Source organism: Rhinolophus sinicus, linkage group LG18 (genome assembly GCF_036562045.2).
Source record: "Rhinolophus sinicus isolate RSC01 linkage group LG18, ASM3656204v1, whole genome shotgun sequence".
Taxonomy (NCBI): Eukaryota; Metazoa; Chordata; class Mammalia; order Chiroptera; family Rhinolophidae; genus Rhinolophus; species Rhinolophus sinicus.
In genome coordinates, this window is record NC_133767.1 from 269,962 (window position 1) to 296,700 (window position 26,739).

Sequence of the window (26,739 nt, forward strand, 5' to 3'; positions counted from 1 at the left end):
ACAACCAGTGAAGTGCGGTGGGCGAGCCGTGCAACTTCCACGCTGGACCTGAAGGTCTGCAGCTCCCACCCACACCACTTGGAACCCTGACCATGGCACCCCGGCTCCAGGCCGTGTGAGGATGCCAAGGGGCCATGTGGCGAGGGCTCCTTCCTCAGCTCTGCTGGCCTCCTGACAGCACCCAGCTCGCCGTCTGAGCAAGGCCATTCTGGACCGTCTAGCTTCCCTGTGGTTCCCCATCAACACACGAGGGACCATGTGGTCAGGTCGCAGAAGCGTGAGAAATCATCCCTTGCTTTATGCAGCTGTACTTTGGTGGGACTTACTGTACGTAAGCAGGTAACCAAAGCTAGGAATATTAACTTCTACTGTGAGTTTTACAAAATACGCCTCGTTGGTGCTTCTTTTTTCCTTGCCTCAGCTCAGACCCACTCACTCTGGCTTCAGCGGAGAAAGGGGACCTCAGTATGTTCAGCTGTCACTCAACTTCTGCTCACAGTGAAGCAAACCTACAAATCACGTCTTACGCAGTCTGGCAGAACCCAAATAAAGTCACAGATTGGGCGACGCGAAGATGACACGAAGACCTGTCAGGCGACATGATGAAGTTTAACAAGGAAGAATGCAAGGCCCTGAATTTGTATTACAAAGCGAGCGGCCCAAGGACAGGAAGCTGGGCAGAAACACATATTTAAAAACGCAGCTCTTTTCTCTTTTTTTGCATTAAGTCTGTAAGTATTGAGACAGTGCTGAGGGTGCCGAGTCTCCTCACAGAAGCACCGGAATAAGGAAAGCCAGCCGCTGACTACGCATGGTCTGACCACGCGGAGAAGACTCCGTTTTGTCCAAAGCACTTGAAAAGTGAAATGGACAAGCTGGACTAAATTCTGGGGAGAGTGTCAAGCCAGAATTCACGTTACTTTCAATTAAAAACTACTTTGAATTAACGAGTGTAGAGATGCACAGGTAAGGGACTAAGGAAACAAGTTCTGAAGATCTGAAAACAGCAAAATGCTGTCTTGATTTCACCTACGCACTGAACAAATACTCAGCAAACACATACTGGGTTCCCAGTAATCTAAGTGTCAGAGAGAGAACAATGAGTTCCCCGCCTTCTGGTAGCTTGTATGGTATTTTAGAGAAAACCAAGGAAACCAACAAGATAATTGGGGGAAGGTACAATTGAGGGGAGGTGAAAGCGTCTGTGGGACCGTGTCTTTACACTGGTCAAGAAGCTTCTCCAAGGAAACGACATTTGAAATATGTTCTTCTTCTTCTAAGAAGAGCGTTACGTGCTTGGGGAGTGTCTTCCTAGGCCACAGAAACAGAAGGTGGAAATGGCCCCCAGCTGGGACGCGTTGGCATGTTTTGAAAAACAGAGAAGAAGCCCGTGTAGCTGGAGCAGAGTGCGACGGGGAGAGTGGTGTGAGCTAGGATCCACCATGTGGGCACGTCTGTCCCGAATGAAATGCTGTCCCCCTGTCTTCAGTGCACCGCTGTCCCTGTCACATTTTGGGTCTGGAAGTCAGGTTTGGGGCTTGACGGATACCACTCTTGTACAGAGAAGACATAAGGAAACGGACTTGAGGAGTAGCCTCGGGAATGTTCCAGTTCCCCTAGGAGCCGTCTTCAGCTCTCGGGAAAGCTGGCATGTGGCATCTGGGCAGGGTTTGTGTGTCCGCAAGAGGTTGCACCATGACCTTGGTTAGTGGAAGCCGTAGGGGACTGTTCAGCTCAGCGAAAGGCAGAGTTTTCTGATTTATGTCCATGTCCAGTGATCCAATGAGAGAATCTGCCTTGGTAGGTAATGAGTTTCTCATTATAGGAAACGTCCAAGTACAGCTTGGATACCGCCTGAGGTTACAGCGGTTGGAAATCATGCAACGGACGTTGGTCCACAATCAGTGTTTCCTAAAGGGTGGGGTACGTGCCCCAGCTGGAAATGGTAGACGTGCCACTGAATAGCATCGCACCAAGCAGTGAAAAGGTTATTCCTTTTCAATTTCCTTTCAATTATCCCAATTTTGTCAAGGAGAACAGCTCATTTGTCTCTAATACCTAACACATGCTTCGTATCCCTTTTTAAAAAGGGGAATACATCCTCAGGTAAACACTCTGTAGCAGGTAAAAGTATCTTGCAAGACTTTAAAACTTTATTTTGCTCCCATTATATTTACATCTATATACATATATGCATTTCTCTATTGAAGGTGAGTGATGAGGAATTTATATTTATGGCAGTAGTATAAAGATACTTTTATAAGTAACAGCATGATTACAGACTGATTTTGATTGTAAGAAGAACACCGCGCATTCGGCATGGGTGCTGCGTGTCGCGGGGCCGACCGTCACTGTGGGGAAGTCCCTGCAGTGCTAAACCCGTAACTGCCATTTGGGAAACTGGTTAGACCATAAGTCCCCGTCCTTTAGATTCCACAAAACAGAAATGGGTTTTACCCGCTTTGCTGATTTTCTTGAACAAAGTCAAGCCTTTCAAGAAAGCAGAACGTGAGGATTCAGTGACGTATGGCCAGCTGGTGGAAGGGTCACTTCTAGGGATTTTCAGCCCCACTCTCTACTGTCTCTCAGTTGCAAGGGTCAGAAAACCCAGTGGTGATGGTCAGTGTTATGTGTCCACTTGGCCGATGACCGTCAGCAGTTGTTTGGTCAAAGGCCCCGCTGGGTGTTGCTGGGAAGGTGTTTTTGGTGTGATTAACGCTCACAGGCAGTAGACCTGACGTAAAGCAGATTGGCTTCCACGTGCGTGGGCCTCATCCAATCAGCTGACGGCCTTATGAGAAAGACTGCGGTTTCCTGAAGAAGGAGGAATTCTGCCTCAAGAGGCAGCACAGAAGTTCTGCCTGAGTTTCCAACTTTCAGACTCAAGACTGAGACACCAAGACCCACCTGCACGTCCAGGCTGCCCGCCCGCCCTGCAGATTTCCAACTTCCCAGCCCCATGGTCACGCAAGCCAAGTCCTCAAACTAAACTTTTCTGTCTCAAGAGATGACAGAATATCTATCTATCTACCACCTAATTTTCTCTATGTATGTGTGTAACTATATATAAAACAGAAACCTCAGAGAAATGTACTGTTTTGTGCTGCTGGTAACATGGAGGTTGAGCTTCAGGCAATACCTGATCCAGAGCCTCAAACGATAGCATGAAAATGCATTTTTACTGACTTCTTGGCTCTGATTTCTGACTGCAGACCCATCAGCAGCCTGGACAAGGTGGCCCCTGGCAGCTGCAGGCCTGCACCCGTCCAACTCCACAAGTGAAGACAGCACGTCACCACCCCACAGGTCCGCCAGCTGCCTCCAGTGAACCCCTGCTCAGCCCTCAGCTGACCACTGAGGTCAGGGAACGGGCCACACAGATTCCCTAGCCTGAGGGTGGAGGGGCTGTCTCCCTAAAAGGAACTCAAGCCACCACTATCAAACCGCGGTAGGCGGACACGGGATGGGAGTAACAGAGACCCGTGTCACCAGTAATTCTCCGATCCAGATGTGCACGAGCATCATCTGCAGGTGGTTAAAATGAAGACCGACTCATTAGGGATGTGATGGGACTTGACATTCTGAGTCTTTGATGCTGCTGGCCCGTGGCCCACGCTGAGTACCAAGCCACCAGACGATACATGCTACAGGCTGGCTGGTGGCCGTTCCCAATTATGGGGAGAACAGGGCAAAGAGGGGCACTGCCTGCACATAGCATGTCACCAGCTACCTGTCACAGCAAGGCCTTCACTCCAGAGAAAGCCTGTCCCCTCCCTGTCCACGGGAGGCGGCACAGAAAGGCCGTCGGTCCATACATCATGGAGCCCGAGCCCGCCCTGGCCCGTGGTGAGGACAGATAAAGAGGTCCCTGGGACTTGCAGGTCTTTGAATGGAAGTCTGCATTTCTCAAGATTTACACAATTCACCGGCTGAATCAGAGAAACAGCTCAGGGCTGCTATTTGTATTCCATGAGTGAGATTCACCAGAAAAAACCAGAGGTCAAGGTTGAGTCATGTGATTTCATGGCTGAAGGCTTTAGCCATGCTGCACACTTCTCAGCTAAGGTGTTCGTTGCTGTGGGGAAATTTGAACTTTCTTGGACAAAGGAGACCAAAGTCTTTTACTTTTTAAATGCCACGTTCATCTTTCAGCCAAAGGCTTACAGTCAGTCTCCTGCGTCTGAATTTCAAAGAGTGCAGAGTTCAGGAAGGTACCTGACGCGAGGGCGTCCTTGAGCCTTATGGAAAATGTCTACAACTGGATCAGCTGTTCCAAGTTATATGCCAGACAACCAAAAGTGATTCAATCAGGGTTTTACTATAAGAAGCAATAGTTATATTTTTGTCATTGGGAATTCATCTTTTCATGGTTGACCCAATTCTCAGATATTGACCACAGTGATTGCCAAACAAACAAATCAATAAGTACAAACAATCTCAGTATTCTGACAGCAGCAGTGATTTATGTCACAGGACCTGGCATGACTTGTAATTTCCCACCACATTTCACAAAGGGACAGAGGGACGTTGAGTTCATGGTATGGGGTAGGGCTGAGGGTTCAAGCCACACATCCCAGCTACTTTGTATTGTCTGCCTGAGTCGGAAACCAATCTCCCCTGGAAAATTATTTTGAAATGATAACGGTTTATTCCTAAAACATCTTACTTGATTTCATTTAATCATTTGATTATTTTTTATGATTATAATTGATTTTTAAGTTCATCCACGTGTTCATGTATTGCTTTCTAAGATGAAACCAAATCTATCATGGAAAAAATAATCAGGAAGATCAGAGAATTTTTCCTTAACTGCGTATACCTTCTATAAGGGCAGGAAAGGTCGGTCCTGTCCAACACGGATCCCTACCAGCTAGAACAGAGCCTGGCCTGTAGGATGCATTCATCTGTGTTATTAAATGAGTGAAATAAAACTGTGGGTGCAGAGGAACAGAGGCATAAAATGCTTGGTGTGTTTCATAAGGGGCAAAGATTTTGATACAAATAAAGTAATAAACTCCATGGTGGGGAAAGGTGAGAATAAGTATGGACAGGCTAGATTATAATGTGTATATGTCAGAGCCTTTCGGTTGCAAATGGCAAAATACAATTAAATTGGTTTAAGCATAACAGAAATTGAATTGGTACATGAAACTGAAAAATACAGGGTATATTGCAGCTTCAGGCATGGCTAGATCTAGGTGTTGTCCATCTAGATCTTGGTTCAGTTTCTTCCAACGTGTTTTTCTTTCCACACAGACTCCCCCTAGAGGCGAAAGGGCTGCATCAGCAGCCCCAAGCTTACAGCCTCCTAGTTGAGGGGCCCCAAGGGAAAGAGAAACCTCCTCACCCAAGGTTTGAACAAAACACCAGGGTCTGACGCTTGTCAGTGCTGGTTTGCAGTCCAGGCTAGGTCACATGACCATTCTTTAGCCAATCAGTCCAGGGAACACGGACTCTCACTGGCCTTCCTGGATCACGTTCTTGTCTCAGCATCCTGGAAGTGGGATCTGTCTTACCCAAGTGTGGCAAGGACTGAGTTTGGGAGAAGCTGGGATTCTTGAAGGGATATTAGATTAAGTGGAAAAGCACCCACACCAAAAAACAAGCACAAAAACTATAGCATGCAGCATGCTCCCACTTAGACAAAATTCTACAAAATGCAAAACAATCCAGTGCTGGAGGATCAGCAGATGTCGCACGTATGGGAGAAGAAGTAGAGGAGGGACATTAGCAAGAGGCAGGAGAAAACACTTGAGGCGACAGACGTGCGTAATCCGCAGTGTTTCCTGGGTATATCCATATGTCCAAGTTTATCAAGTTACATACTTTAAACACGTGCCGTTTATTGTATGTCATGTATGCGTCAATAAAGCTAGTAAATATTGTAAAAAGAAGGGAAGGGAGACGGTCAGGCAAAACCGTTGCCTGCGTAGTATTCCGCAAAGCAATTGAGAATTGGCACAAGTTTGTAACTGGAAGAATAAAATGATTATGGGTTTTAAGATCATTATGGAAGCTGTAAGGAGAAAAGCAGTGGTGGGACAGTGCTCAGGCGAGACACAGGAGACTCATTACGAGGCAGCAGATGTTTGCTGGCCCCACCTAGTCTGTCACCCACCTCGCACTTGAGGCTTTGTTGCGGCAGCCAGCTCTGTGCAGGTGTAATGTGACAGCACCTCACCTCAGCTCAACCCCAGCTCTCGCTTCCTGTCCCCCATCTTGAATGCGTACAGCCAAGGCTGGGAAGCCTGCAGTAGCCAGACTGGAGTTCAAGCATGCCCACGCTGGACGTGCATGGGAGCTGGCTCCCCACGGAAGAAGACTGAAGCCCAAGGAAGCTTCCTGTCCCAGCCCCTGGACGGGAATTCCTTGTCATGCTCCAAGGACCTCTGCAGAGGTGCCACCTGGATGTAGCCCCAGCTGCCCACAGCATGACCAGCCCCACTGTGCCCTCCTCCAGGGGCTCTGTCCTTGCCTCTTCCACCCTCCCTGAGTCACTTCCTGCAGGAAACTCCCAGCGTGAAGCTTTCGAGGGCCTGGGACCCTGGGCAGGGCAGCCTAAGTGTGCAGTGCTGAGGCCTGACCTACGGCAGTTATGCTTTGATCGCAGATGCAGAGCAACACTTCTCCCAGGGGACCAGACTGGAGAGTGGGGGAGACCGCACACATCACATTCATCCGGGAAAGCGTAGAACCCCGAGGAAACCCCAAAACGGGATGATCACGTCACAAAGAGAAATGCAGTATGAGAAGGAGGGAGGACCCGCACCTCGGAGCAGCTAATATTTTGGTTTGCTGGACATGTGAATTGTGCACAACTTAACTGAGATTCGCTTCTCAGGGCCTGCGATCTTCTGTTGGCTCCTATTCTGACAAGTAGGTGGCTGGTACTCACCTTCGGGGGCCTCCTCACCCATGGCTGGGTCCCAGCGTTCGGGAACGGAGTGACAAGCTAGGCAGCGACATTCCAGTGATCGAGGCGGTCGTAGACGTCTACCTGCATTCAAGCGAAGGGACCACAGACCCGCTATTTTCACAGAGGCTTGTCACTGTCACATTGTGAAAAGAGCATATGGGTTCGTGTGCTCCTTTTCTGTTGCTGCCGTAACAGATGACCACATAAAGCAATCTGTCGCTACCCCTGCAGGTAGTGCTGTCCGGAAGGATAAAGCCAGCCCATCGTTACATTTCTCTAGTAGCCACTTTACGGAAGTAAACAGAAACAGGTGAAATGAATTTTAATAGTATATTGTGTTTAACCCAGCATACCCCAAATGTTACCATCTCAACATGGAATCAACATACTAACAATGATTGAGATCATTTACGTTTTTGTACTAAATCGTCACAAGTCGTTATGTGTTTTACCCAGACAGCACTCCTGCTTTGGACTGGTGGCTGATGATCAGACAGTGTCGCTATACGCAGTATGACGGTGGCCTCCTCAGATCTACACAAGCTGCCATCACACATACGCAAAGCGTCCCTGCAGGGGCTGCTCGATTGTGGCTCAGGGCCTCCAGCTTCGGTCTGGGGTTCACACTCCTGCTGAGTCCGGAGCAGGTGAAGGGTGCAGACAGCAAGTGACTCCAGGCTGACTCACGCACGACCAAGTGTCCTCGGCCACACACTTCACAGCGGGCCCTTCTTCCCAATGCTGCTCCCTTAGGTAGTGACTGTACGAGGACCCAGTAATGGAGCTAGAGGGTGATGGCTCAAGTCTGAAAATCAAATTCGCTCCCGCCTTCTCCCTCTGGTGCTGGCACGGAGTCAGCCCCTCCAGGCAGGCTTGGATTCAGTGTCCCGTACCTCCCTGAACGTCGGTATAACCAATCCTATGCCGCAGAAAGGTAAGTGCTGGGTGGCACGTCCTTTCGTGCGCTTCCAGCACAGGCCACATTCCTGGGAAACCCGCACTCGTTCTTCTTGACCTGACCTGGAGAAAACTTCCAGCACCACGAGCAGTCCCTCCTTCCACTCCAAACACCTTCTATCAGACAGAGCCATGACCACTTTTCCCATGATGGTTTATTCATGTCTCTGCCACCCCCAGTATATGGCTGCATTTTCCAAGGGAAAGACCCTGCCGTTCACCCCACCGGACGGTCTCTGAGACTATCACAGGCTTTCCCCATAGAGATAGTCACGGGGGCTCCTTGGCTCGTTAAACAGAGGGAAGCTAATTGGCCCACGTGGGGGGATGAATGTGTGACCTTGGCTTTCTCCTCACGAGTGTCTGGTGTCCTGGGTCAAGGGGGCCATGTGCAGTTCAGAGTACCAGGGGCTAAATGCAGGGGCACCAGACAATGCACCCCTTTAGCTGGACAAACGAGACCTCGCCGCATTCTGCCGGAAGGAAATCAAGTGCAGTTCCCAGCCCACTGCTTCTGAAAATAGACTTTCTGAGAAGCAGAAAGAAGAGCCTCTAAGAAGGTGATTAATGTGAGGACTTCAAATGGATCTTGGCAAAGAAAATGTCATTTCTCTGCCTGTCCCTTTGTTTCAGAGAAAAAATATGGAAAGAAGCATTTCCAACAGACCAAAGAGGGTACACAAGGTACCTGCAAGGAAAACAGAAGATCCAGGGGGAACAGCCTGGGGTAAAACCAGCTGATTCACCAGCTCAGTGCAAAGGCCCATCTGCCTCACTCCAAGCTGCCTTGTCGTGTGTTCCCATCTCTCACCACGGCGCCCTGCTCCCCAGGTAACACCCCGGTTTCACAGGCACCGATCCCATGATGACACTGGCTTTTATTCATTGTTCATGTATTTACAGAGCACATGCTATTTGTCTGACAGTGTCCTCTGTTCTGAGGAAGTACAAATAAATCAGACAGGGTCCCAGCCCTGAAGACGCTCATATTCTAGAAGGGAAACAGATATAAAATCATGAAATTATAATCTACTGTCAGAAATACAGTGATAGAGATGGCAATGAGACCCACTGGTGACTCAGAAAGGAGTGGTATTCACTGTGTCACTTTGTCATTCATTGCACCAGACACTGCCAATGGCTGTGTGCTACACCAGGCTCTGGGGTCACAGCACTGAGCAGAGCTGCCCCAGTTGCTACTGTGAAAGGTCCCTGAACTGATAAAAACCTGGACTGTTCTGAGCTCTGAAGAGACAACAGCGTGGCTAGGGCTTAGGGCACAGGGCACAGCGGCCTAACACGAGGTGGCAAGGCTGGGCACAGCAGGAAGGGCTGTGTAGGAAATGCCAAGCAGTTGGTTTTTCTTTTTTCTTTTTCCCTTGGATGCATGGTTTTAAGCCAGGGAGTAACAAAATATAGTTTATGCCTTTGCACTGGCTGCCAAGTAGAGAATGGATTTGGGTAAGGTGGTTGAGGGTAGAAGAAAAGTCGAGATTTGAAGCCCAGGGATCAACTGGGAGGTTGGCGTGGTCGTTTAGGTGAGAAATTTTGGCACGCTAGACGTGGAAACGACTGTGAGGGTGGAGAGAGGCAGAGGGGTGGAAAGGGGTTCTCCAGGCCTGCAACAGGCAGGACGAGCAAGAAGAATCGTAGAAGAGGGCAAATGTGTAGGAACCACGGAGGCAGGAATAGCTGCAGGGACGTCACCTCCCTGTCACCAAGAGCAGCAAATCGCACCGGAGCAGGACAGACACCCCCCCGCATCCCCCACCCCACCAAACCATCACCACCTGCATCATCTCACATTCATTTCACGTTTAGTCTCCCACAGCCTGTCCACCTCCTGTCACAGACCTGGCTCACAGTGACACCTTCACATACAGTAAAATCAGAGTAATGAACAGAAGCAAGCCCTTCCACACTGCACGATTCTAAGTGTCTCACATGTCAAGCAACTTAGTCCTCACGTCATGAAGGAGTGGTCACTATTGTGACCACATTTTGAGGTCCCAGGCTTAGGGAGGCTCAATCCCTTGCCCACAGTCTCGCTGCTCTGAGTGGCAGAGCTGGAACTGCCTCAGGAAGTTTGGGTCCAGAGCCCAAGTTCTTCCCCACTCTCCACATTCCATCCACAATCCTCTTGACATTAGGAAGGAATGAGTGAGTGAGTGAATGAATGAATCATTATCCCAGGGACGACTGGGCATCCTAGGACTCAGAGGTCTTTCCTGAGTTCCCAGCCACCGTTGCGTGGGCCACAAACATGCAGACCTGGTGTGGGAGGCTCGGGCCCTGGGAGGGTGACCTCCTTTTCCCTTTCAGGTCTTGGCAATTTTATTGCAATGGTGTCATCAATATTGACGCTGTGTGTACTCCATGCGTAACGGTAATACTAACAACCGACATCTGTACAGTCCATGTGAACCATCAAGTCTGCAAGGAAGCCGCAAGGTTACCGACTCCGCACGGCCAGCACCCACGACCCCAGCACGGACCTCACCTTCTTCAGTCCTTACAAGCATGCACTGCGGGCCCCTCCAAAGGCGGAGGGAGGCAGGTAGCAGGAATGACTTACCCAAGGTCGGCGAGAGTGAAAGACCGAGCTGGCACTCCAACCATCACCTTTACCAAGTGACACGGTGAGCCAGACACGACAACATGCTGCCTCTACCTGTTGGCCTCGCTTAGCCTGTGCTGTGTGACAAACCTTCTCAAATGCAGCGGCTTGAAGCAGCGGTCTTTCAGTTACCAGGGCACGTCAGGCTCTCTCAGTGCGGGGCTCTCTGGGCCTCACCTGGGCTCCCTTGGGCATCTGTGTCAGATGTTGGGTCACCTAAGCGCTGCTGGCCTAGGATGGGCTTGGCTAAGGTGGTGCATCTCTAATGTCTGTCACCTGCCTGTGAGCTATCCTAGGCTTTCCATGGTGACTGGCGGAGTCCAAGGTGGGAAGGGAGGGAAAGTCTCTTGTGGCCTCGGCTCAGCACTGGAGTGACAGTGCTTCTGCTACATTCTCTGGCCAGAGCAAATCACAAGACCAGCCCAGATTCAGAGCAAGGGATACAAGGTCCACCTGTGGGTGGAAGGAGCTGTGAAACCCTCCAGAGAAAGGCTGTGTAAACAGGGAAGGGACGCATTTATGGCCATTTGAAAAAAAACTACCAGGATGTCACAAAACATTTTTCTGTAATTTTTAAAGGGCATAATTCTTATACTCAGGACATTTATATTCCAAAGATTAGGTACTTCTTTATGTCCAAATATATGAAAATAAAACAAAGGTTGAATTTAATGTGTATAAATTATTCCTTCATAAAAAATGAAACAATAAGCCTTAGAGACTGTCCTCCTGCTCTATAAATATGTGAACATTTATGTTACTATTAATAGAAAACCACTGTTGATGTACCTACCAGCACATGCAATTACCCCACATATGACGAGGTTTATTTACGCTTTTCAAAGTCCTCACACATCTCTGTTCTCCTTCAATCAAGCAGGACTCCTGAACTGGGCAGTTATCACCAAGTTCCGGAGCATCCCACAGCAGAGACTCGGAGCCCACCTGAAGCCACGGGGGCTGCAGGTCTGGCGCTGGTCGTCACCGCCTGAGCCATCAAGCTTATGCCACACCCAACGCTCGGGCGCAGGGAGCTTCAGACGCCAGGGGAGGAGGAAAGTCACAAGTCCCTTTACACCAACCAGCTTGGAAACTCCTAACAGCATCTTGATCTGCGCACAGCGCTGGTGGGAGTGGGGGCGGCTGAGGTGGGACGCCGAACCTCACCCGCCCAGTGACTTCAGCTAAGACACTTCTAGTCCCTGTCCCAAGTATTCCCAAGAGTGTTGTCCGTTATTTCCAACAGTTACCATTTGTCATGATTTGCAAAATGTTTTAGGCTTTGCAAATCAGTGTGCACAGATGTCATTCCATTTAACCTTCGCTGTTAGGGATTATCATCCACCCTTCACAGAGCTGTAAGTCAGGACGCGTGTGGTTGCAAGGGACAGAAATCTAATTCAAACTAGTTTAAGCAAAACAACAACAAAAGGATTAATTGGTCCTTGGAGCACATACAAGCCATCTGGCTTCAGCTGTGCCCTGGTGCTGTAAAAACGTCCCCACCGCGTCATTCCCAGGCTGCTTTCCTCGGCAGGCACTGATGTCATTCACAGGAGGCCCCTCCCTCACCAGGTAAAGGGAGCAGCCGCCGCCTCCTGGCTTAGAACCCAGACACTTCGGGAAATCCGCGTAACAAAGCCCCATTCCTGCCAGCACCCGTCACACTCCAGGAAGGATCCTCATTGGCCTGGCCTGAGTCACGTGTGCCTGCCGGGCCCAATCACTGTGGTCAGAGGGAGGCAGCGCCCTGAGGCCCAGGCTGTCACGTGACTGACACTAGCGCAGGGGCAGGACAGTCCCTCAGCAACACGCGAGAAGCGGTTGTTCAAAGGCAGGTGGCAGAGGAGGGCGCGGGTGCCGGGCAGACACAGAACGACGCGGCGGCAGCCAGCAGGAGACGCGGTGCTGCCGGGCGGTTTCTCCACGACGGCCGCGGGCCGAGGGCGAGGCCCGCAGCGCCCCGAGGGCCGCACACGACCTCCGCCACGTTCTCCTTCACACGACACGCTGCTCTCCACACACGGGACAACTTGTCCCACGTCAAGCGCTTCTCCAGTTCTCGGGGACACTGAAAGGTGTCCTCCAGTTGAGCTCAATCCTGACGCCACCCACCTGGAGACGCCGTCATGCCCCACAGGTCAGGGCCTCGGTGCCAGGACGGCCCCTCTCCGTCCGCCCGTCCCGAGCGCAGTCGTCACCTGTCCGTCGGGCCAGGCGGCTACGGGCCTCAGGGCCCCGCAACCCGCTCGCTGGCTTCGATGAGCGGGCTCACAGAACTCGAGGAAACAGCTTCCCTACTTACGCGGATACCAGACTATTACAAGTGTATTGTAAGTCGGGAGCAGCCAGGGGGGAGGAAAGGCTCGGGGCTCTTGGGGGCGATGCGCTCCCCGAATCTCCCCGTGTTCACCGCGCTGGCAGTTTCCTGAACACCCCGCCCTGCCTTTTGGGGTTTTATGGAGGTTCCGTCACACGGGCACGATGGATTAAACCACTGGCCATTGGCGACTGAACTGCACCCCCAGCCTGTCCCTCCCCGGTGGTTGGGAGTGAGGCTGAAACGTCTACCACTGATCACATGGTCGGTCTCCCTGGCAGCCAGATGCCCTCCTCACGTGCTTTCCCAGTTACCGCATTAACTCACACTCAGGTGTGCTTGTAAAAGGTTTGCTCTAAATATCAAGACACCTTAATAGCTCACATCACTTAGGGAATTCCAAGGGTATTAGGTGCTCTGTTGTCAGGAATGGTACAAAGACCAAATAAATATTTATCACAAATCACAGTATCACCCCGTTAGTGCCGTTTCCCACAGAACTTGATGGCGCCCTAATCATTTATTCAACACGCACAATAGTAGTAACAAAAATAATGGCAACCCTAATCACGCAGTAATGTCAGTATGACGGCTCTATGCCTGGCACTGCACTGAGCTCTTTACTTTGTTAATGAACAAAAAATTCAATGGAGAACCTCGGAAGACCTAACTGGCTTTACAGAACTATTCGTGAATCGGGCAGCATCCCATCTGGTAAAGAGAGGTGCTCCCCGGAGCTGGGCAGAATGGAAGGCTTTTGTAGGCAGAAATGAGGCAAACGTTCAGAGAGTGGGTTAGTTCAGGGAGGTCACAGTCCCTTAGGGGAGGCAGGGGGTCTCATCAGGCAGATGACCTCACGAGTGCTGACCAGGCCACTCCAGACCGAGTGCTTTAAAATTCCAACTGCAATTCGGTTAATTAGTAAGTCTTGGTGGGGCTCTCTGCCAGAGGGAAGAGGGAGTTTGTGTCCCAGCCCTGGAAGGCAGCTGCAATGCAGGGCACAGCCCGCTGCACTCAGATGCAAGAGTGGCAGACACCCGAGGAAACAGTTCCATTTCAAAGTCGCCCACGGTGCAGGGAGGGGCTGCTGGAAGAGGCAAGCGCCACAGGTTGGGGGTGGGGGGTGCACCAAGGTGCCGAGCCCCCAGGGCGAGGGGCTAGACGCACGTGGGTTCCGATCCTGACTGTGCCCCCCACTGGTTGTGTGAATGTGGTAACTCAGTAACGCGCAGACATACGGTCAATACAGTAAAATATGGTCCAAGTAAAACTGTACTTCCAGTAAGCGTTCTGGAAGGATTACTGACATAATGCTTGTAAATATTTAGCCCAGTGCCTGGCACATTTCACGCAGGACCCCACAGACACAGCTGAAAACCAACAGTGCAGACAAATGAGGCCTGTGTGACCGACTCAAGACCCCGAGTCTCTTAAACCAGTGCCTCCCTCTCTTGTTCTATGAGGGGCAGCCAGGCCCAGAGCTTGGGGACGGACATTCAAGGAGGTAACTGTCCCCCCACTGCAGCCCCACTTCTGCTCATGCACAAGGAGTTTCTGAGGACGGATGGGACAGTTTCTGGCCTGTACCACAAGGCAAGCCTCCCCGCGTGGTCCTGAGGACACACAGCCTCTTTCAGCGCCCCATAAAACACCTGTCGTTCATAACCTGTGGTCTCAGAGACACTGAGTGCCATCACCTCCCACTCTCCACATCTGCACCTTGAGACATGCAGAACGCATTAGGGTGGCCAAGAGGTCTGATCACGCCCCTGCGTGACTGATGGCTTTGTCCGGAGCACCGCCCTATTGCTAACAGATACAATGGGGGTGGGAATTAACCCAAGGCAGCAGGGCTTGGAGAGAATGTGGTGGAACACGGAGACAGCAGACAGGAAGCCGACTGAGGGCCTGGGCCCATTCCAGCAGACCCCACGGCTGACAACCTCCACGGTCTCCACACGGAGCACATGAGCACACGAAGCCTGGACGGGAGAAGGAAGAGCTCTCGCAGGCCCTCGAGGCCGCCGCACATGGCAAAGAAACAGGGATTTGGAAACACGGGAAATGGACGCGCTGACTGGATCACTCCACGGGCTCACTCATGCGCAGTGCATTTTCAAGGAGAATGGATTTTATTGCTTAGTTCCCTGTAAGTGAAGGACTGGTGAATTGTAAAATCCTGTCGCTTAACATGTAACATTAAGTATTGAACCAGCGGAAAAAGAAATCGATTCCAGGTTTCATTGCTGATTAGCTTTTCTCAGGGAATTGAGAGTGAAGTGTCATTACTGCCCTTCCCTTCAATTCATAAAACACTGAGTGAGACCCCTCAGCCACCACGCTTGTTCCCACTCGGTGGCCGTCGTCTGCAGCCCCTTCCGGGCTCGCTCGGCACGAGGCCCCGGCGGGCTGCTCGGCTCCTCCTTCCCTTCCTTTCCCCACAAAATATTTAAGGGACAAGTGTGTCCCAGGCACCGAGTTTGAAACATGAGCCATGACACAAACTCTGATTCTGGGGGACTCAGAGACAAGGGCAGGAGACAGACCAGCTGCCAGCTTGAAAGGGGATACAGGACTGGACCCCAGAAATGAATGTTCATCTCTACCCTTGGCTTCTCAGACGAGGTGCCCCCCCCCACCCTCCCCGGTGAGTCTTGACAGCTTAGAGGGAGGAGAAGAACAAGGCTGGGAAGGAGCCACTGGGAAGGTCCATGTGCCGAGGGACTGAGCAGCTCGTCACGTCTCGGGAGGTAGGACCTGGAAGCCGACAAAGGAACCGCGAGAAGCAGGGAGCTCGGGCGCAGGCAGGGCCTCGCTCTCCACCCCAGGCTGGTCTTGGTCCTGCCGCTACAGGGCCATCTGTGAGGTCCTGCTGGAAAGACAAGCGCTGGTTTGCTTTTAGGACCGTCCCTCTGGCAGCAACACGGAAAACGGACTGAAGGATGGGGAAGAACGCAGGCAGGCGACAGGTGAGAAGCAACAAGGGCAGGAGCAGTGGGACGGAGGGCAGGCGGGCACAGGTGTGGGACGGGTGGGGGCCAGGACCCTAGCGCGTCACCCTAATTCAGCCTTCTCCCTGCGGCCGCGATCACTGTGGCCGCCCCCTGAGTGGTCGCCCTGCCTCCAGTCTCTCCCTCCCCGTCTGTCTTCCACCAGAAAGGTCATTCTAAGAAGCAGCCCCGTTTACTCAACTGCTTAAGAAACTGTTTACTCCTCTCAGCTGCACACGGTTCTCAAGGGAGTGGAGGGGCACGTTTGTCCCCAAGGTGACATTTCACAATATCTGGACATATTTTTGTTTTCACAATTGGAGATGGGGAGCTGCTACTGCCATCTAATGAGTAGAGCCCCCGGGAGGCTGCTAAACACCGTACAGTGCACAGGTCGCCCCCACAGCACAGATTTTCCTGGCCCCCAAATGTCCATGGTGCTGAGCTGTCATCTAAAATCCCAAACTCCTACCATAGCACTTCTCCCCCCTTTTTCTTTAGCCTATTTTTTTAATTGTTTTTCAGATTGCAAAAATACTTTGATTAAAATAATACAAAATTGCATATATGCAAATCTATCATTTCCCCATGACCCCACTCCCTTGGTCCCCTCCCCCTCAATATGAACAAACTGGAGAGTGTGCCCCTTTTGTTCTCCACAGCAGCATACATATGTGCACACATATCCAGGGGGTTCTTGGCTGAGTTTTACACAGAACTACACAACCAGCCTTCAGGCTTGCCAATCTGTCATGGACATCTTTGCAAGTCAACAGATATGTTCTTTTTTCTAATTTGTTTATGCAAATATATGCAGATTTCTGTAACAAACCCAAAGGGATCCTATCATAAATGGGGAATTCCATTTTTCTGTTACAATATTTTTCTCACCCCATGCTTAAACCCTGTAGTCACATAACTCCCAAACAGCTGTAAGCTCTTCTCTGCGTTTCTCATGTAACTGTTTGCAAATTTACACACACACACACACACACACACACACACACACACAGACACATACAGACATACACACGCACCTCTTTTGGTCATTGTTAGCTTAATGAAAATAGTATCAGACGAAACACATTTCCTTACCTTTATTTTCTTACTCAATAGTCCTCATAGAAAGCCATCTAACTGTTACAACAAGGTATAACTCATTTTTTTAAGTGGCTGCAAAATATTTTGTTATATAAACTTTTCTACCCTTTCTTGTTCATCAGCGTTCGTTTTGCTACCACAAGCAGGGCTGCTGTAAAATTCTGATATATGCGTCCTACTGTTCTGATGCTTCCACTACAATGGGTCGAGCCCCAGAAGTAGAAGTGCCGGGTTGAACCCAGCGTGTACTTTTAATTTTAAGAGATCCTGCCATTTCACTTTCTAAAAGGACTGTAAAAGTTTATACTTCCTCCAGTAACTCGGAAGACAACAAGTTTTCCCTCATGCCCACCAGGAATGTTCATGTTATGATTTTTAATTGTTTATATAAAGTGTTGATACAATATTAATTTTAATTTTCTGACTATGAACCCCTATCTCACATCATATAAAGCTAAATTCCATGTCCACACAGAGACTTGCACAGGAATATTCTTAGCAACATTATTCAAAACAGCCAAAAGTTCTCCATCATCTGGAGAATCGATAGGCTTAAATAAAACCTAAAATATTAGAAAACAAATGAAGATACTACACCCATAAAGTCTCAGGACAATAAAGCCTGATTAATTGGGAAGGATACCGAGACTACAGAAGGAGATACAGGCAATTTGACTAAGTATACTTTTATGATGTTTACATGTCCAAACATACTTGAAAGAAAACCAAGACAAGTGGTAGCTTTGGAGGCTACAGAACCGATGTGCGATGGCTAACAGTCTGTAATGGTCAATAGACAACAGGCAATGACGAGGCCAGAACCTCAGCAGAAAAGTGGGCAGTGGCCATCCAGGCCCAGACGGCAGCCCCAGGGGCCGGGGAGCGCCCTCAAGGACGCAAGCCAGGACACATAGAGCACACGATGGCTGTGAGAAGATGCATCCGAGGGAAAAGCTAATCACCCCTGTGGGCACACGGCCGGCAGGAAGCAGACGACCCCCTGAGGGGTGCCGATAAAGAGCTAACACAAGGTGCCCCGTGCAGAGCTGGGGGCACGGCGAGAGGACGAGGACGGCAGTAGGAAGCTCTTTCCACCCCAGGTTCAAGTGGCCCAGGGAAGAGTGGTTGTTTCTGGATGAACAGCTGGGCCTGTGGAAGCAGGACTACCTGAGAGCAGCTGTGACCACAGAGCTGGCGGGCTCTACCAGAGCACAGTGGGGAGAGGTCACAGCACCCCTCCCGCTCTCCTCCTGCCGGCTCATCTCCTGTCGCTGGTGCCCATTAGCCAAAACCAACGGGAAACTGAGGGCCTGGGAAGCCGTGCGTGGAGGGAGGCCAGCCTCCTGAGGTGCAGGGCAGGAGGGAGGGCCCACGGGCCAGGATGGCGTGGCAACCTGAGAACGACCAGCACGACCGCTCACACACACGGAGCCCCCAGAGGCAGAACAACGATTATTAGTGGTCTCAGGGCTATTCTACCACAGTGTTTTCTATGTGTGTTCGCTCTATCACTGCTTTTTCCCCAAAGCTAACATATTTCATATTTAAATAACTTTAGTGGATCAATGAAGAAAAAAGGGGGACTAGCCAATAGAAAAGAAGCAAGGGAAATAAATTGGCAGTTCACAAATGCAGAAATACATATGGATAATATAGAGCTAAAATAATAAGCCTATTTTGTAATCAAATGCATGCAAATTAACACAACAACAAAATGCCATTATTCATCTATCAAATTGACAAAGAATAAAATTAAATATGGAATGCCTCCTGTTGTCAAGAGTGTGGTGAGATAATACACTCACTGATGGTAGGAGAGTAAATTGTTTTATCCTTTCTTGAAGGTAATTTGCCAAGACATATTAAAAGGCTTTAAAACGTGTTTATATCTTCTCCCCTAGTAATTCTGCTTTCACAAATTTCTCCAAAGGAAATACTCAGAAATGCCCATATGATATTATCACATTATTTGTAACAGTGACAAATTTAAAAAACCAAATATTCACAATAGGAGATTTGTGAAATGAATTACGGTATGGCCATACGATGACAAATGATGAAGCCATTAAAACCACGGTGCAGAGACACTCAGTGACAAGGGATCACGTGTATGGTATTCTACGAAGCAAAATGACTGAACGTAAGCCAGGACATACTGTACATTCTGCGATCTTAATTTTGTAAAAAAAACTAAAGTGTGTATATGTATTTATATGTCATTTAAATTTGAAAGTACTCAGGCTATCTATATCTTTATCTATCTCTGGAGATAGAAATGGAGGAGAGGGACATGGAGACGGAGACAGAGGGAGCAACACTTACATCTAGGTGTATCTGTGTACAGAGAGCAGAAGGCTACACACTAGAAGGAAATCATCCTAATGTTAACGAAGGCTCCATCTGTGGGTAAGAGTTTATGTAATTTTCAGATTCTGTATACTTTTCTTCATTTTCCACAACGAATGTATTTTATTATCTACTGTGTTTCTCCGAAAATAAGACCTAGCCGGACCATCAGCTCTAATGCATCTTTTGGAGCAAAAATTAATATAAGACCCGGTCTTATTTTACTATAATATAAGACTGGGTTTTTTTTGTTTGTTTGTTTGTTTTGAAACAGTGGTTAGATGCCACGAAGTAGGTGGCAACGCCTTAACCATATGCGTGTTGTTAGGCCCGAGGGCCTCTTCCATCCTTGTCAAGGGGAGTGCTAACCTCCTCTCCTTTCATACAACACAAGACCGGGTTATTTTTTTTAAAGATTTTATTGGGGAAGGGGAACAGGACTTTATTGGGGAACAGTGTGTACTTCCAGGCCTTTTTTCCAAGTCAAGTTGTTGTCCTTTCTGTCTTAGTTGTGGAGGGCGCAGCTCAGCTCCAGGTCCAGTTGCCGTTTCTAGTTGCAGGGCGCACAGCCCACCATCCCTTGCGGGAGTCGAACCGGCAACCTTGTGGTTGAGAGGATGCGCTCCAACCAACTGAGCCATCCAGGAGCTCAGCGGCAGCTCAGCTCAAGGTGCTGTGTTCAATCTTAGTTGCAGGGGGCACAGCCCACCATCCCTTGCGGGAGTCGAACCGTCAACCTTGTGGTTGAGAGGACACACTCCAACCCACTGAGCCATCTGGGAGGCAGCTCAGCTCAAGGTGCCGTGTTCAATCTTAGTTGCAGGGGGCAGAGCCCACCATCCCTTGCGGGACTCGAGGAATTGAACTGGCAACCTTGTGGTTGAGAGCCCGCTGGCCCATGTGGGAATCGAACTGGCAGCCTTCGGAGTTAGGAGCACGGAGCTCCAACCGCCTGAGCCACCGGGCCGGCCCTAAGACCGGGTTTTTAACATAATATAATATAATAAATATAATATAATATAATATAATATAATATAATATAATATAATATAATATAATATAATATATAGTATAATACCGAGTCTTATATTAATTTTTGCTTCAGAAGATGCATTAGAACTGATGGTCTGGCTAGGTCTTATTTTTGGGGAACGGTACACATATTTTGTGGAGACAGGCATAGGAACCCCAGCAACCAATTCACTTCCTATCTGCCCATATGCAGGGTCCATTTCTCCCTTCAATGTTGACTGAATTGGTAGGCATGTTAAATTCCCAAATGAGGCGTAAAATTCCTAGGATTTAAAGAAGAAATGTCAGTACTCTACCAAATACATTGGCATGCCAAGCTCTATGACGTATCTCCTTGGGTCATTTCCCTATTGATGCAAAAAATAAATTGTGGGGCATTTGTACAGGGACTGCTCACAGCAATGAAGGACAGAGCAGCGTGTCATCCCAAGTGACAATGTTAACCACCAAAAGCAAGTCCCATAAAAATGCCTTCTATATGATTCTCTGTAGATTTTCTAAAACAGGCAAAATTAGTGTTTGGGAACGCAGACCTCTGTGGAAGTTCTATAAAGCAAGGAATAAATAACACAAAATATCTGAAGAGCTGTGACCTCTGAGGAGGAGGCAAAAAGAGGTGCTCAGAAAGGGACAAAGGCATGACTTTCAAAGTTCTGATACTGTTGAATGTTCTATTTCTCAAGCTTAGTCATAGATACATAAGCGTCTGTTTAAATGTTACTTGAAGGTACACTCTTTTTATGTCTGTTTCTAAAAAGATGTATCGGTAAGTTAAAAGATAATTTTAACATGAAGTCCAGTTTGAGGCGGTAAGGCTATTCCCAAACTGTCATCAGGATGACGGTTGTCCAGTCCCCGGCCAGAAATGTGGTGGCTTAAAATTCTCCCTCACATGTAAGTGAGACCTCATGGTATTTGTCTTTCTCTGTCTGACTTACCTCATGTAGTGTAACACCCTCTAGGTCCACCCATGTTGCCACAAATGGCAAGATTTCATTCTTTTTATGGCTGTGTGTATACGGACCACCTCTTCTTTAGCCTGTCATCTATCGATGGACACTTAGGTTGCTTCCATATCCTGGCTGTTGTGAAGAGTGCTGCAATGAACATGAGGGTGCATGTATCTTTTTGACCAACTATACTTAAATTAAAAAAAAAAATCCTGACCATCCAAAAAAACAGTGTCCTTCAGACTGTCACCCAGCAGAAGGTGTAACAGGTAAGATTGATCCCAGTGTTACATGGACATCAGCAATTCCTTCACAGTCGGAGTCCTTGGGGCACTTTTCCAAACCCAGTATCTGAGTGCTCGATTAGTTGAGCACTTACTATAACCCAGTACCTGAGAGCTACGATTAGTTGAGCACTTACCATAATCCAGCCACTCTCCTAGGTGTCTTAAAAAGTGTTTCATTTAATCCTCACAATAACCCAATAAGGTAGATACTAATATTAGACATAGTTTTCCAATGGGGAAACTGAAGCTCAGATGTTTGTTTAAAGGGAAGGAGCTAGAAAGTGGGAGAGCCTGAACTCAAACTAGATACACTTAACCCCAAAGCCTTTGTTCTAACCCATTATACTAACTTTCTCTCTGAGTTTTATGTCATTGTACTTAAACATAAGAATCTGAGTTCCAAGGTTCCATTTATTCTTCTCTTTTTTTTCTCTTGACAGTGAATAAAGGCATTCACCCTCTTCTCTTTGGAGCTCTCACTTAAACATTAGTTATATACTTCACAGAGCACAGAGTGATGAGTTTTGGCATAAAACTCAACCCTTGTTCCCTCTGTCTCTGGTGGGAATTCCAAAACGTAATATGAAAGGCAGACTGAGAAAAATCTCCTGGGACTCCTCATAACAACCTATTAATAACTCTATCATTATGAATAATAACTTACTCTTTATTAGCTTTCCAGCTGCCAAAATTCTTTTGCATTGTTTAGAAGATTTTAAAAATGATTTTATATCCTCCTAACTCCCTTTTATTTCTAGGAATTTAATCTAAGAAGTACCACACAAGCACATTATGGTGTCCTCTTCAGTTGTCCAGTGTCACCCATTCCCTGTTTTCTGACTGAAGCCCTTGGTTTTTCTCTGGGAAATGACTATTTCTTTGTAATTTGGGTAGTACCGTAAATAAAGGTGCCAACCAGCAGCCATGCACACAAGGCCGACCTCACGGACCTTCCTGCTTGGACTTTAGTGAAGGAGCTTCAAGGTCAGACGATGGTGGAAGTTGATTCACGTCCACGGTCTTAGCCTGTGGACTTTCAATTCCTTTCTGCTACTTGGATCCCGAGAGCTTCGCGGATCCACCTCCTTTCTCACGTCGAGTTATTCAGTCTATGACTCAAATTGGTGAGTTACCTCAATCCTTCTAATAAATTCTTTCTCCCCTCAAGCTGGTCATAATTTACTTCTGCTTCCTGAAATTAAAGGACCCTGACTGAAAGATTATCCAAACATAAATAACTCACTCATCACTGTATTGCTCGTAACAGTGTAGAAGAAATGCCTTAAACTATAGGAACAGTTTAAATAAATAAGGACTTACTCAAACAGTGAAGCAGTCTACAACCACTGAAACTGTTATGCAGACTTGTAATCACTGACGTGCAAAGGTTTGCAACACGCTGCTGAAGACAAGCACGTTACGGGGGAGGGGGGGACGTGTGTCAGCTCTGACCCTCTGTGACCCCGTGACTCCCCAGCACAGTGACAGGCTCGGGCCTGCGCGCTGGGGTTAGGACAGGTTATGCTGCTTCACGGCAGCTGCATTTCTTAAGAGGAAAGCATATGATTTTAACTTGTGCTTCTGTGGACAAGTAATGAATCTTTCCACAAAGTCTGAAGCCACAGATCTAGGAAAGCAGAGTGAGAATCCCACTGTCCTGCCGGTGAGCGTTCCGATGAAGCCGCGCAGATTTTCTGGGACAAGATGCCTGTTCCATGTGTCTTCCAGCCTAAGTGATGAGCCAAATCAACAACAGCGAAGGAGTCGGAGTTGAAGAGTGGGAAAATCACTGACCTGGACCCAAGAGAAATGGGTTTTGCCCCTGGATCTGACACTCGCAGCTCTGGGTCACGGGGGAAGTCACTTAGCCTTTTAGTCCTGCTCGTGTATCAAAGGAGAGGCACAGATTGTCTGTGTGGTTTCTCAGGAGTCTAAGAGTCATCAGGTTATAAAGGGAAAAGGGCAGAGAAACGAATTTCTACATTCAGCCCGTTGCAGTGTCTGCCCCGCGCTGCTCCGGTCACAGCGCCTGGTGCTGAAGCGGGAAGCCGACCTCAGACCCCAGGGGGTGGTGAATCAGACACAGGCACTGAGCTGGTTCTACCCCATGGGGAGTCCGTGCTGGTTAGATATCCGTGTGTGCCCCACACAGAACCAGGAGACTGACACTGAGGGCATTCCCAGGGTGGATTAGGAAAGAGCCACTTTCTTTCTACGAGAACTGACAAAATGGCAAGATGGTGCCCTTGGAGCCATCTTTGCCACCCGAAGAGGAGAAGCCAGATGAAAACTACACCAATAGAGAGGGGAGTGAATCAAAGATGAGAAGATAAAACCCTAATCACATCATTTGAACAAATGAATCCAGCCATTCCTGAAATCATTATGATAGCCAAGCAGTTAGCTTCCCTTCTAGAAAGCTGAGGGCTGTCTAAATTTAGGGCTGTTGCAATGGATACTTTTACATGCCAACTTGACCGGGCTCAGGGAGGCCCAGGCACCTGGTAAAACATTACTTCTGGGTGTGTCCGTGAGGGCGTTTCTGGAAGCGATGAGCATTGAACTGGTGAGCTGAGATAGTACAGGGGCCTCCCCAGTGGCTGCGGGCAAACCCCACACTGAGGGCCCAAGTAGAATAAAAGGTGGAGGAAAGGTGCATTTCCTCTCTCTGCACCTGCTGAGACACCCATCTTCTCTTGTCCTGCCCTGGGACATCAGTGCTCCTGGTCCCCAAGTTTCAGACTCAGAAGGGGACTCACATCGTCAGTTCCCACCCCCACAGCACCAGCTTTCCTAGGTCGCCAGCCTGCAGATGGAGGACGTGGGACCATGACCACGTGGGCCGATTCCTATTACACATGTATCTCTCTCTCCTATGGGTTCTGTGTCTCTGGAGAACCTGGCTGATACAGTCGCCACTGCTATGGCAGAGACCAAAACTCCTAGCTTATACCATCTGTTTAAGGTTTATAAACTGACATGGGCCAAGCAGCGGCACAGACAGGCTGTGCCTGTTTTCAGAGGGAGGGTTACTGAAAACCTTTGTTTCCTTTCCTATAGTGATTTCAAGTTTTCTTTTCCTTAAGTTTCCTTTTCCCCAGTTTCTTAGCTTCTACCCCCACTGCTTCTTAATTATTTTATGAATTTTAATTATTTTATTAATCTTAGGCAACAGATTGTTTTTAGCCTGAATCATAAGAAGCGTTTTTACCCCCTGCTTTTTACCCTGAAACTTGTGATTTATACTTGTTGACTATAATCATTGAAGCCTAATGTTCTTTCCAACCCGTTGCGGACCCAGCTCCTGGACAATTAGCGCCACCTGTCTGAATGGCCGGCTGAATGGCCACAGGCTCAGAGGTGACGGACTTCCCATCATGTAGCCATCCCTCATCAATAGCTTTGAGCTCTGCCCTTTATGCCCACACTTTTAAATTTATTAATTAAAATCTATTTTTCCTCATTTGGGGGCTTTGGGGACACAGAGGATGCCCCAGCAAGATCACCAGTCCCGACCGAAGAAGCCAACACGGTCTTCCAGGCGGATCCCAAGACCCCTTCCTCTCATCGGAGGGCAGACTGGGCGAGAGTTCCGTGAATCCCCACTAGGTAGGGACAGCTCTATGCCGCTGCCCAGCAGGAAGCAGACACAGGAGAGACCTCCTGTCCCTCAACTTCCCATAGAGATTTTATGGGGATTACGTCTCTCAGGGGGAAAACAAAGCAGGCAGTTAGAGACAGGCATCGGGTCTCTGCATTCCTGCACGTCCAACACAACCCACAGAATCGACCACCCAGAAGACCTCTCCTCTCTGCCCAAACCTTTCCCTTACTCACGATAACCATCAACCACTGAGGAAGCTAAAGGACAAAGCACCCAACTAGATTAGACCGGCAGGAAAGGCCACAGCGCCTTGCGTTTCACCTGGGCCTCATTATACCGTCATTGCAATATCATACATATGCCCAGAAGTTCATTAATATCATTACAACAGACTGAATTCTGGGAAGGAACATGCGCAGTCTAAAAAGATGAGGTAATAGTCTCCTGTCAATCCAGGTGCAAATCAAATGGCTCCACACCCAGAGAGCAGCAGCCCATTCTAGAGAAAAGAAAAACTCCAAGTCCTCGCCAGTCGGCGCCTTTTGAGTCACTCTGTTGCTCAAGCCCCTACTATCTCTTTGGAATGTTCTTTCGCTTCTAATAAACTGCTCTGTCACCACTATATATTTCTGTCTCTCGTTCAATTCTTTGCTCAAGATGCAAAGAACCTGGACAGCGCACGGAGAAAGAGCTGCTCTCTGGTAACAAAACCACTGTATATGTGTGGAATAAACGTGCATAACATTTATCCTAAAAACCAAATCTATAACAACAAATCTACCTGTGTAAGGAGTCACTCATTTCAGCCTCATTCTCACAAAACTCTTGGAAGGTAGGTATTTTCATCTTCATTTTAGGGATGAGGAATACGAGGTTTAATGAAATAGTTTGCCCAAGATTAACCAATCAATTTGTCTTACCTTCAAAAGAATATAGAATGGTCAGCGATTGGCAATTTTTACATTACTTGTTTCCCATGAGACTTGCTTACCAAACTAAGATTTAGTTTTCACATCTCACTTGGGTTATGACCTAACATTTATATAGCCTTCAGTTTTAGGCAAATAAGTCGGTTATTTTCAGTGATTTATTCTTTACAAACAAGTGTGTGTGGTGAAAACCAACAGCTGTCCCCCCTCACCGGAAACGGGAACAAGACAGTGTAAGGGGAAGACAGCATTTCCCAGCTTCCCTTGCAGTTAGCTGTGGTCATGTGTCTGAGTTCTAACCAATGGAACGTGGACTGGAAGTGTCACATGGCAGCTTTCTTAGACAATTGTAATTTACGCTTTGCCTCTTCTATCATTGTTCATGTATCTAACGTTGCTTGGAATACAACTGTTTTGGGTGAAGATCTAGCCATCAGCTCAAATCATGATGGAGACACAGTTTTCTGGAAGGAGCTTGGGTCCTTTAAGATTTTTGTGGGACAGAACCACCATACCAGCCTTGGATGGCCTTCCTCTCAATATAACCAGAGAGAGATAAACTTCTATTTTTTTAACCTACTATTTTTTCAGTTTCTCTCACTTGCTGTCAAACCTAATCCTAAAAGCAATCCAGTGTGTTTGATGGCTCAATTGACATATAATAGAAATGTAAAATTTTAGGAGGAAGGA

General features: G+C 48.4%; 1 long non-coding RNA gene and 1 other non-coding gene across 3 annotated transcripts in view; both read right to left on the reverse strand.

Moving 5' to 3' along the window:
- The window catches only part of LOC109438476 (uncharacterized), a 172,659-nt gene that overhangs the window by 101,296 nt on the left and 44,624 nt on the right, over nt 1-26,739 (reverse strand). The window lies entirely within an intron of this gene.
- LOC141569532 (U6atac minor spliceosomal RNA) lies at nt 19,513-19,638 on the reverse strand. Its single transcript, XR_012493257.1, has one exon. It is a non-coding gene; the product is annotated as a U6atac minor spliceosomal RNA (small nuclear RNA).